The sequence below is a fragment of the Chrysochloris asiatica genome, unplaced genomic scaffold, assembly GCF_000296735.1.
Source record: "Chrysochloris asiatica unplaced genomic scaffold, ChrAsi1.0 scaffold00282, whole genome shotgun sequence".
Taxonomy (NCBI): Eukaryota; Metazoa; Chordata; class Mammalia; order Afrosoricida; family Chrysochloridae; genus Chrysochloris; species Chrysochloris asiatica.
This window is the reverse complement of record NW_006408800.1, coordinates 2,883,870-2,894,462: the sequence shown is the minus strand read 5'-3', so window position 1 is coordinate 2,894,462 and position 10,593 is coordinate 2,883,870. Positions and strand designations below refer to the sequence as shown.

At 36.5% G+C, this 10,593-nt stretch overlaps 1 protein-coding gene across 1 annotated transcript in view; it reads right to left on the bottom strand.

The window, feature by feature from the left end:
- Positions 1-10,593, bottom strand: part of LOC102815532 (ATP-binding cassette sub-family A member 13-like) — an 857,870-nt gene that overhangs the window by 300,179 nt on the left and 547,098 nt on the right. The gene's annotated exons all lie outside the window — the stretch shown is intronic.

Sequence of the window (10,593 nt, the reverse complement as noted above, 5' to 3'; positions counted from 1 at the left end):
GCCCAGGATCGAGCATTGTTTCGTTCTGCTGTGCATGGGGTCGCTATGAGTCGGTTCCGACTCGATGGCACCTGACAACAACAACAACAATAATAATTGAAAATGCCATGGCTTGGGTCAGGGACTCTTAATACACAAAGTGTCATCTTTGCTCCTTAACATGTGAAGGAGGCCATTTGCAGCAGATTTGCCTAAGGCAATATGTCATTTGATTTTTTTCACTGCTGCTTCCATGAGCATTGATTGTGGATACAAGCAAAATGAATTCTTTGAAAATGTCAATATTTCTTCCATTTATCAAGTTATTTATTTATCCGTTTGTGAGGGTTTTCATTTTCTTTACATTGAGATGCAATCCAAACTGAAGGCCATAATCTTTGATCTTCATCAGTATTTCAAGTCTTTGTTTCTAGCAGTCAAGATGGTGTCATCTGCATCTTGCAGACTGTTGATAAGTCTTCCTCCAATCCTGATGTCACATTAATGTCCATATAATCCAGATTCTTGGATTATTTGTGCAGCATACAGATTGAATAAATGTGGTGAAGGATAAAACCCTGTCACACACAATTTTTTTTATTTTAAACCATCCAATATCCCTTTATTCTCTTTGAGCAACTGCATCTTATTCTACATGCAGAGTCCTCATCAGCACGATTAAGTATTCTGTAATTCCCATTCTTTGCAATATTATCTATAGTTTACTGTGATCCACACACTTGAATGCCTTGCATAGTCAATAAAGCACACATAAACATCTTTCTGGTATTCTCTGCTTACAGCCCAGCTCCATCCAATATCAGCAATGATATCTCTCCTTCCACAACCTCTTCTGAATCTCTATTAAATTTCTGGAAGCTGTTAGTCGATGTACTGCTACAACAATTTTTTAATTATCTTTGGCAAAATTGTATGTGAACACATATTAATAATATGTGACTTCCACATTCCATTGTGTCACCTTTCTTTATAATGGATACAAGTATGGATCTCCTCCAATTGGCTGGCCAGGTAACTATCTTACAAATTTCTTGCCATAAACGAATGGGTGTCTCCAGCACTGGAATCAGTTTGTTGAAACATTTTAATTTGTATTCTGTCAATTCCTGGGGACTTATTTGTCAGTGCAGCCGGACTTGTTCCGACAATACTATTGGTTCCTTAACATATGCTACCTATTGAAGTGCTTAAATAACAACCGATTCTTTTTGACTCAGTGACAGTGTATTTCTTCTATCTTATTATGTATTCTGAATCATTCAACATTTTACCCATAGAATGCTTTGATATTGCAGTGTGAGGTTTGAATTTTTTCTTCAGTTGTTTCTACTTGACAAATGCTGAGCATGTCCTTCCCTTTTGGTTTACTGAGACCAGGTCTTTGCAAACCTCATTAGTATACTTTCTATTCTAATAGTTTACTTAGTATTCTTTAGCTGCCATTTGAAATGTTCTGTGTGGTTCTTTTATTCCTCATTTGTTCCCAATCGCTTTAGCTTACCTACACTCAAGAGTAAGTTTCAAGAGTCTCTTCTGACAACCATTTTGGTCTTTCTTTCTTGTCTTTTTAATGACCTTTTGCTTTCTTCGTGTATGATGTTCTTGATATCATCCCACAACTCTTCTGGTCTTTGTTCATTAATGTCTAATGCACTAAATTAATTCCTGAGATGGTCCCAAATTCAGGTGGGTGATATAACTCAAAATTATAGCTTGGTTCTTGTCGACTTGTTATAAGTTTTTTTCAGCTTCAACCTGAACTTGCATATGCATAACTGATGATCTGTTCCACAATTTACCCCTGGTCTTGTTTTGGCTGGTTTTATTGAGCATCTCCATCATCTATTCCCATAAACGTCATAAATTTGATTCCTGTTTATTCCATCTGGTGAAGTACATATGTATAGTCACAGCTGATGTTGTTTTAAAAAGGCATCTGCAATAAAAATAGTTGGTCTTGCAAAATTCTATTATGTGATCTTCATCATTTCTATCTACAAGGCCATATTTTCCAACTACTGTTCCTTCCTCTTTGTTTCCAATGTTATCATTACACTCATCAGTAATTATTAGTGTATCTTGATCAATTTCTGACTGGATTTAAGTTCGTAGGATTCCTCAATTTCTTCATTTTTTACATTAGTGATTAATACATAAATGAGTAGGAGTCATATTAACTTCTCTTCCTTGTAAGCATATGGATATTATCCTCAGACAGACAACACTCTATTTAAGATTGATATTAAGATGTTATTTTTGATGATGAATGTGACACCATTCCTCTTCTATTTGTAGCTCTTGACATAGTCAATCATAGTATTATCCAGTTCACAATGCCAGTACAAGGCCATTTCTGCTCACGAATGCCTAGGGTATCAATCTTAATGCATTCCATTTCTTTTCTTTTCTTTTTTTTTTTCAATTTCATTTTTTATGACTTCTTTTTCCTAGATCCATATTTTTTACACTCTATGTTCTAGTTATTAATGGATGTTAGTAGCTATTTCTTCTTGATTTAAGTTTTGTCCCATCAGCAAATGGAGTTCCCTAAACCTTTTAATCTATCCTTTTCATTAAGGTCAATGCTACTTTGCAGAGGCATTTCTTCCCTAGTCATAGTTTGAGTGACTTCTAATCGAAGGGGCTCCTTTTCTGCAAAAATCAGACATTGTTCTGCTGTATTCATAACATTTTCAGTGGCTACCCTTTCAGAAATGGACAGCCTCTCCTTCGTCCTTGTCTATTTTAATATGGATGTGTTGTTGAAACCTGTACATGAGGAGTGACTCATGATATTTAAAATATCAGTGTCATACCTTCCAGCAACACACAAGGCACCACAAAACAATAAACTGACAGATGAGTGTGAGGTCAAAACATTTACTAGACATGATTTCTATCTCCAGAGCTACCTGAGTAACAATGTTAACAAGTGTATTTACTACATAATGATCCATCAGTTTTTTCAGTCATCTATAGCTGCTTTTCTTTGTGTGCCATTTTTCCTACTTCTCCAAGAGTTTTCTTATGTGTTTCTTATATATTTCCAACCCTCTAGTTTCCCCTTTGTTAACCCTTGCAGTCTTCAAACCACTGTCACATAATTTCAGGGTTTAAAAAAAATTGGGAGTGGGGTAATACCTCTAAGTTTCTGTCTCATTTATCTATAGCCACAATGCTGTATGACAAATAATTACAAATCAATAAACATTCCCTCATTAGCACTGAGTTTGCAAGGTTCTACTTCTATAGACTTGGATGGGCTTATCTTAGCCGTCTTTGCACGCATGTGTGGTTGACAGTTTGCCTCAGCTGGAATGATACATACCGGAGGCTCTATTTTTTATTTTTCTCCCAAGAAGGTTTTCTAAAGCACTAGAGTGTGTTTTGAAAATCAGTTGGGGGATTTCCTTCCCTGCCAATTCATCAGTCAGGAAGCAATAAGCACCAAGAAGTGATACAGGCAGTTGATCTCTTTTTAGGAATGTATTATGATGCCCTTAAGAAAGACTTTATGTGTCAGAAGGCATGAGTAATACTTCTTGAAAACAACCGAGTAGCTATAAAAGAAAAATCACTCAGTAAGTATTCAAGTATGAAAACCTGTGCATTTGGAAACAGAATATAAGTGTAACACTGCTTCATCCTGCAACCTGCCATCCTCTATAGTGTCGCACCAACTCTGTTCTGTAGGCAGTAGTGGAACAAACAAAATCAGAAAGGGAAATGTGGTCTGTTGCTCAATCTGAAGAGTGCATGTTCTTAAAGGTATTTTTATTAAATAAACTGAATGAACACTTAAAGTGTGAATGACCTAACTCATTAAGGTTCAGTAGGAGAGCTTCTACAGCATAAGAATTCATACATTAAGCATATTTGTATATAAATTGTCCATTCTCCTTTCAAAACTACTAAACAAATTATATAGGCTATTTCTTGGGAAAGCACCTTAAAGGCTGAAATACAAGACTCATCATGAATTGCTAAAGCTGTGATGTAATAACTTGACATGCCATCAGCCACAGGCAGCATCTAGTAGGTATTTTAAATAAGAGTTATCCTGTATACCTCATTGCAATATTGTGATGACTTAAGCTTTCTAGAGCTCTGGTAGTGTAGTGGTTACGAATCGGGCTGCGAACCTTAAGGTCAGCGGTTCGAAACTACCAGCTGCACCACGGGAGAAAGATGAGGCTTTCTACTCCCGTAAAGATTTACACCCTCGGAAACCCTATACAGGGTCGCTATGGGTTGGAACCGACTCGATGGCACATAACAACAACAAGCTTTCTAGAAAGAAGCTGATTCCTACTCCACAAAGGCCCACAGAAATTCTTTATTTTACTCATGTACCTGATACAGTACATGTCAAACAATATTAAAAATGCCAGAAATCACCATTCAAACATGTCAGTACAGAAGACTAGTCTTAATAAAGATAAAATGAGACAGGTGTCAGAAAAACACAGGACTCGCTGCCCACCCTAGTTATTGAGAAAGAGAGCTGTGGAATGTCTAAGGTGATTAAAAAGATAAAATATGGATTATAACCATTGAAATAAAACAAAGTATATGATTTGTTGAGTGCAAAACTGATGATCTGCCCTGTAAACTTTCACTCAATTCACAATACAATTTAAAAAATATATATATGAACAAACGTCAACTGAAGGAGACTTTCTGAACAGACCACAAAATGTTCTTTTTGATGATAAATGCAATGACATTCCTCTTCAATTTGCTACTTCCAGCATAGTAAACCATATGATTGTCAGATTAAAAATGGCCAATACCAGTCCATTTCAGCTCACTAGTGTTTGGGCATCTATCTTTATGTTTTCAATTTCATTTTTGACAATGTTCAATTTTTCTAGATTCATACTTTGTACATTCCATGTTCTGGTTATTAATGGGTTATTTGTACTCATTGTTATTAAGTGCTGTCAAGTTAGTTCCAACTCATAGAGACTTGGTATAGGGTTTCTGTGGAGCAGCTGGTGCGTTTGAACTGCCTGCCTTGTGGGTCAAACTGACTTTGTGGTCCAGTCCTTATCCTATAGTGTCACATCAGGTCTCCATTTCTACTCATCGCAACTCTAAAAACAACAGAAGGAAAGACTGTCCATTCCTATGCCATACTCACAATCATAACTATATTTGAGCCCACTTTAGCTATTTGAGAGTGTCTTTTTCATTGAGTCTCGAATTTGTTGTTGTCAACATCAAATCAGTTCTGAATCATAGCAACCCTATGCACAACAGAACAAAATTCTGCCAGGTCCTAAGTTTTAGCCTATTGCTGCTGTCACTGTACCAATCCATTTCATTGAAGGTCTTCCTCTTTTTCACTGCCCCTCTACCAAATATGATGTCCTTCATCAGGGGCTAACCCCATCTGATGACACATCTAAAGTATGTGAGATGAAATCTCACCATCTACACTACTAAGGAGCATTTGGACTGTATGCCGCATTGTCAGAAAGCCTGTGAAAAGCTTCCCTTATTTTTTTCACTTCATTTGCCCACTGACTTTCGGAAGCTCTCTCGTACTTCTTGCCACACGGATTTGTTCTTTCGTCTGGCAGTCCACAGTATATTTAACTTTTTTTGTCTATACCACAATCCAAAGGTACCAGTTCCTCTTCAGTCTCACTTAATCATCATCCAGCTTTGGCAAGCACATGAAAACCCACTGCGATCAAGTCCATTCCAACTCAGAGTGATCTTAGAGAAAACTTCGGAGGCTGTAAAATTTCATGGGAGCAGAAAGTCTCATCTTTCTACCTGCTGAATAGCTGGTAGGTCTGAACTACCAACTTTGTGGTTAGCAGTGCAATGCTGGAGTCCTGGTGTGGTGTTGGAGGATAAACTCTGGACGGCAATATTGGTTTGATTCAACAAGGTCAATAGTTCCAATTCACCAACTGCTCCTATACAGAGTTACTTAACTATGAATTGAAACCAATTCAATGGTTCTTAACAATAACAACAGTCCAATACTGACTCCATAGTGCTACCAGAGTCCCTGCATGCATATGAGGCTATTGAAAATATCACAGCTTGTGTCAGGCACACATTAGAACTCAAAGTGGCAGCTTTGCTCTTCTCAATACTTTATAAAGTGCTTTTTGCAGCAAATTTACCTAAAGCAATTTGTCCTTACATTTCTTTACTATCGCTTCCATGGGCTTTGGAGGGCTTTGATGTAACTAAGTAAAATGAAATCATTGACAACTACAATCTTCATTTATCATGATTTCTATTGGTCCAAATGTGAGTTTTATTTTCTTTATGTTTACGTGTGTAATCTGTACTGAAGGTTGAATTGTTTGATTTTCATCAATAAATACATTAAGTCCTCTTCACATTCTGCAAGCAAAGTTGTATCATTTGCATATCAAAGTTTGTTAATGAGTATTCTTCCAATCTTGATGCAGAATCCTTCTTCATACAGTCCAGTTTCTAATAGTATTTGCACAGCATACAGACTGAATAAGTACAGTGCAGGAATGCAACCCTACTGCATACATTTTCTGATTTTAATTAATCTTGTTCTGTTTTAGCATCTGCCCATTAGCCTATGTACAAGTTCTTCAAGAGCAAAATTATATGTTCTGAATTCCCATTCTTTGAAACCTTATCTATAATTTGTTATCATGCACATAGTCAAATGTCATTATATAGTCACAAAAACACAGGTAACCATCGTTCTGGTATTCTCTGCTCTCAGCCAAGATCCATCAGTTATGAATAATGATATTCCACATTTTTCATTCTCTTCTGAATCTGGAGTGAATTTCTGGTAGTTCTCTGTTGCTGCACTTCTACAATCATTTTTAAATTATCTTCAGCAAAATTTTACTTGTGTACATTATTACGCATAGTGTTTAATAATTACTGCATACATTTTTCAACAGTATAAACAGCCACTATACATGTGAACATCACCAAATGGAATACACCGGAATCAAATAAACAGCATCCGTGGAAAGAAACCAGCGAGAAATGCAACAGCATCAGTAAGAACAAGGCCAATGTACGAGGCAGAACAGACAGTCATTTGATTATTTACAAGCTCTTTTTGAAGAAGAAAATTAAAACAGGTCCACAAGATCCAACATATGACCCAACTGACTCTAGAGGCAATTTCAAGAACAGAAATGACACACTGAAGGGTAATGACTGAAGACCAATGAGTTGTAAGATATCAAGAATATCATTTAAGAAGAAAGAAAATGTCATTAATAAGACAGGAAATGAAGAATAGAACAAAATGGATGTCTGAAGAAACTCTGAAACTTACTCTAGGATGTAGAAAGCGAAAGTAAATGGAAGAAATGCTAAAATAGAATACAGATGAAGAGAAATGATCAAAGAGTGACTCAAGAAGACAAATTAAAATATTACAATTAAATGAGCAAAAATCTGGGGTCAAAAGGAAGAAATACACTCAATGCTTCTCAATTTGAAGAAATGGAAGAAAAAAACGTAAAGTTTTGAATTGCAATATTGAATGATTTTATGAGCAAAATACTGAGCAATGCAGGAAGCACCAAAAGATGGAAGAAATACACAGAATCACTGCAACAAAAATAAGTGGTTGACATTCAAACATTTCAGGAGGTAGCATATGATCAAGAACCAATGGTATTGTAGGAAGAAGTCCAATTTGCACTGAAGGCACTGGTGAAAAATAAAGCTCCAGGAAATAACAAAGTATCAACTGAAATGTCTCAACAAACAGATGCAGCCCTATAGTTACTCACTTGTCTGTGAAAAAAATCTGGAAGACCTGGTTAACTTACTGGAATAGATCCATATTTTTGCCGATTCAAGGAAAAGTGAACTCTGCCCAATCCTGTCCCCTTCTCACAACTGTTATGCTTGAGCCCACTGTTACTGCCACTTATTGTCAAGACGTCTCATATTCCTTTTTTTTATTGATTCTCCACATTACCAAGGATGATGTCCCCTCCAGGGACTGTTCCTTACTGACAACATGTCCAAAGCAGGAGAAATGAAGTCTTATCATTTTCACTTCTAAGGGGCATTCTAACTGTACTTCTTCCAAGACAGATTTGTTTGTTCTTCCAGAAATCCATGATACATTCAACAGTCTTGGCCAACACCATCATTCAAATGCATCAATTCTTCTATGGTATTCCTTATTCACTGCCCAATTCCATATGCATGATGAGATGTTGAAAGCGCCATGGATTGTGTTAGGTTCACTTCAAGTTCTCAAAGTGCCATCTTTGCTCTTTAACATTTTACAGAGGTTTTTTGTAGCAGATTTGGCCAATGCCAAACATCATTTTATTTCTTGACTGCTGCTTCCAGTCAAGCAAAATGAAGTTTTTGACAACTTGAACCCTTACCCCATTTATCATGATGTTAAACATTTACTGGTCATTTGTGAAGATTTTGATTTTCTTTACATTAAAATTCAATCTATGCGGTGAGCTGTATTCTTTGATCTTCATCAGCATGTATTTTAAGTTTGCTTTGCTTCCATCAAGCAAGGCTGTGTAAGCTACAAACTGCAGGTTTTTAATGATTCTTCCTCCAATCCTGATGCTATGTTCTTCTTCATATAATCCAACTTCTTATATTATTGGATCAGCATGAAGATTAAATAAGTATGGTTAAAGTGTGACACATAACTTTTGTTATTTTAAGCCATTCATTACCCCTTTTTCTGTTCGAATGGCAGTGAATTGTTCTGGAATACCCATTTTGTTATGATCCATACAGATGAATGCCTTTGCTTAGTCAATAAAGCACAAGTTAACATCATTCTGATATTCTCTACTTTCAGCCAAGATACATTTGACATCAACAATGAGATCGCTAGTTCCTAATCTTCTTATGAATCTGACTTGAATTTCTGTCAACTTGTTGTTGATGTATGGTTATAACCATTTTTTAATTATCATCAGTAAAATTTTACTTGCCATGTAAACTATCACTCAATTCACAATAAAAAAACTTTTTTTAAAAAAATGTAATAAGTAAGAAATCATTTCTTGTCTAAAAACCCAAGATCTAATGATCCATTTTATAAATTAGTGAGAATTTAAAGAAGTATTTCCCTACTTCATTTTATAATTTCTGCTTATAGGTTTAACTGTTGAAGCAAAAGAAAGGAATCTTTGTATTAAATTGTTTAAATTTGTTCATACATATGCTTTCATCATTTATTATTACAAATAAACCAAGATATCACAACAACAACAACAAATTTTGTTTGCATAATTGACACACAGGTCATCCTTATTTCATTAGTTATATGATGTGTTTATGAGTAAACACAACATGCCCACTATATAAAAAGAAGTTACTATAGTACTTTCGATCGTGATGTGCTAGTGAACCAGTAAGGCAGTCTTCTGGTGCAATGGTATGGTTAAGCAGTCAGTGATGTGAACCGGTCAGCTGCTCAGGAAGAAACATTTAGCAGCCTGCTCCTGCAAACATTTCAGCCTGGAAACCCTAAGGAAGCACTTCTACCTGTCCTTTATGGTTGTGATCAGTTGGAATTGAATAGACAGAAAGGGATTTCTGTGTTTGTGGGCCATTTTTGTTGTTTTCTTTACTAAAATACTTAGTTTACAGCAATGGAAGTCCCAGGATGGTGCTGTGGGTTAATGCACCAGACTACAAAGTCAGTTTGAACTGCAAGGTTGGCAGTTCAAGCTCACAAGCTGCTCTTTGGAAACCCTATACAGGGTTGCTATGGATCAGAAATGACTCAAAGGCACTTAACGACAACAATAACAACATATAGGAAGAAACTTATTCTCCTTCCCCCAATTCCTCTTTTCCAATTTCTGTCTCAGTAGAATACCATCCTATTTCCCCAAACACTGAAGCTAAATGTGGTGAATCTTCCATCCTTCCTTTATTGACTTATTTACTTAGAAAACTCTGGTACCCACCACTTCTCCATTATTCTTACTTATTGATGAAGCATCCTAATTCACAGTGCTCTTTCTTCACTCTTGAAGTTTTGAAGTGCTGCTGTAGGACAAGCACTGTACTGCAAACCTCAAGGTGTGTGGTTCAAACCCAGTAGCCACTCCTCAGAAACCCTATATAGGGTTATTATGAGCCAGAAATGATTAAATGGCACTTAACAACAACAATAATGGGAGAGTGTTGCTAGGACTGGAAAAGTCAGAAGCCCTAAGAGTGGTGGTAGTGGTGGTGTGCCATCGAGCTCGTTCGGACTCATCGGAACCCTGTACAGGGTTTCTAAGTCTGTAAATCTTTACAGAAGCAGAAAGCCTCATCTTTCTGCCATGAAGCTGCTGCTAGATTTGAACTGTTGACCTTGCAGCTAGCAGCCCTAATAACAGTCTTGCATAATTTCTGCTTTCTTCGTGTTAGTTTTGGACCCACCTGCCTCTGGGACATGCAGAATTTAACTTTGTGTATGGAAAATTCTTTATCTGAAAGTTCCACTGATGCTGTTTCCAGCTATCCCAAATATGGATGTCTTTATAAATAGCATATCTCCTCAATTAGTTTTGACCTAGTCAGTGAGTTCCTGTTTTACTATCAAGCAGTAACCTATTTGATATATTTCTATAG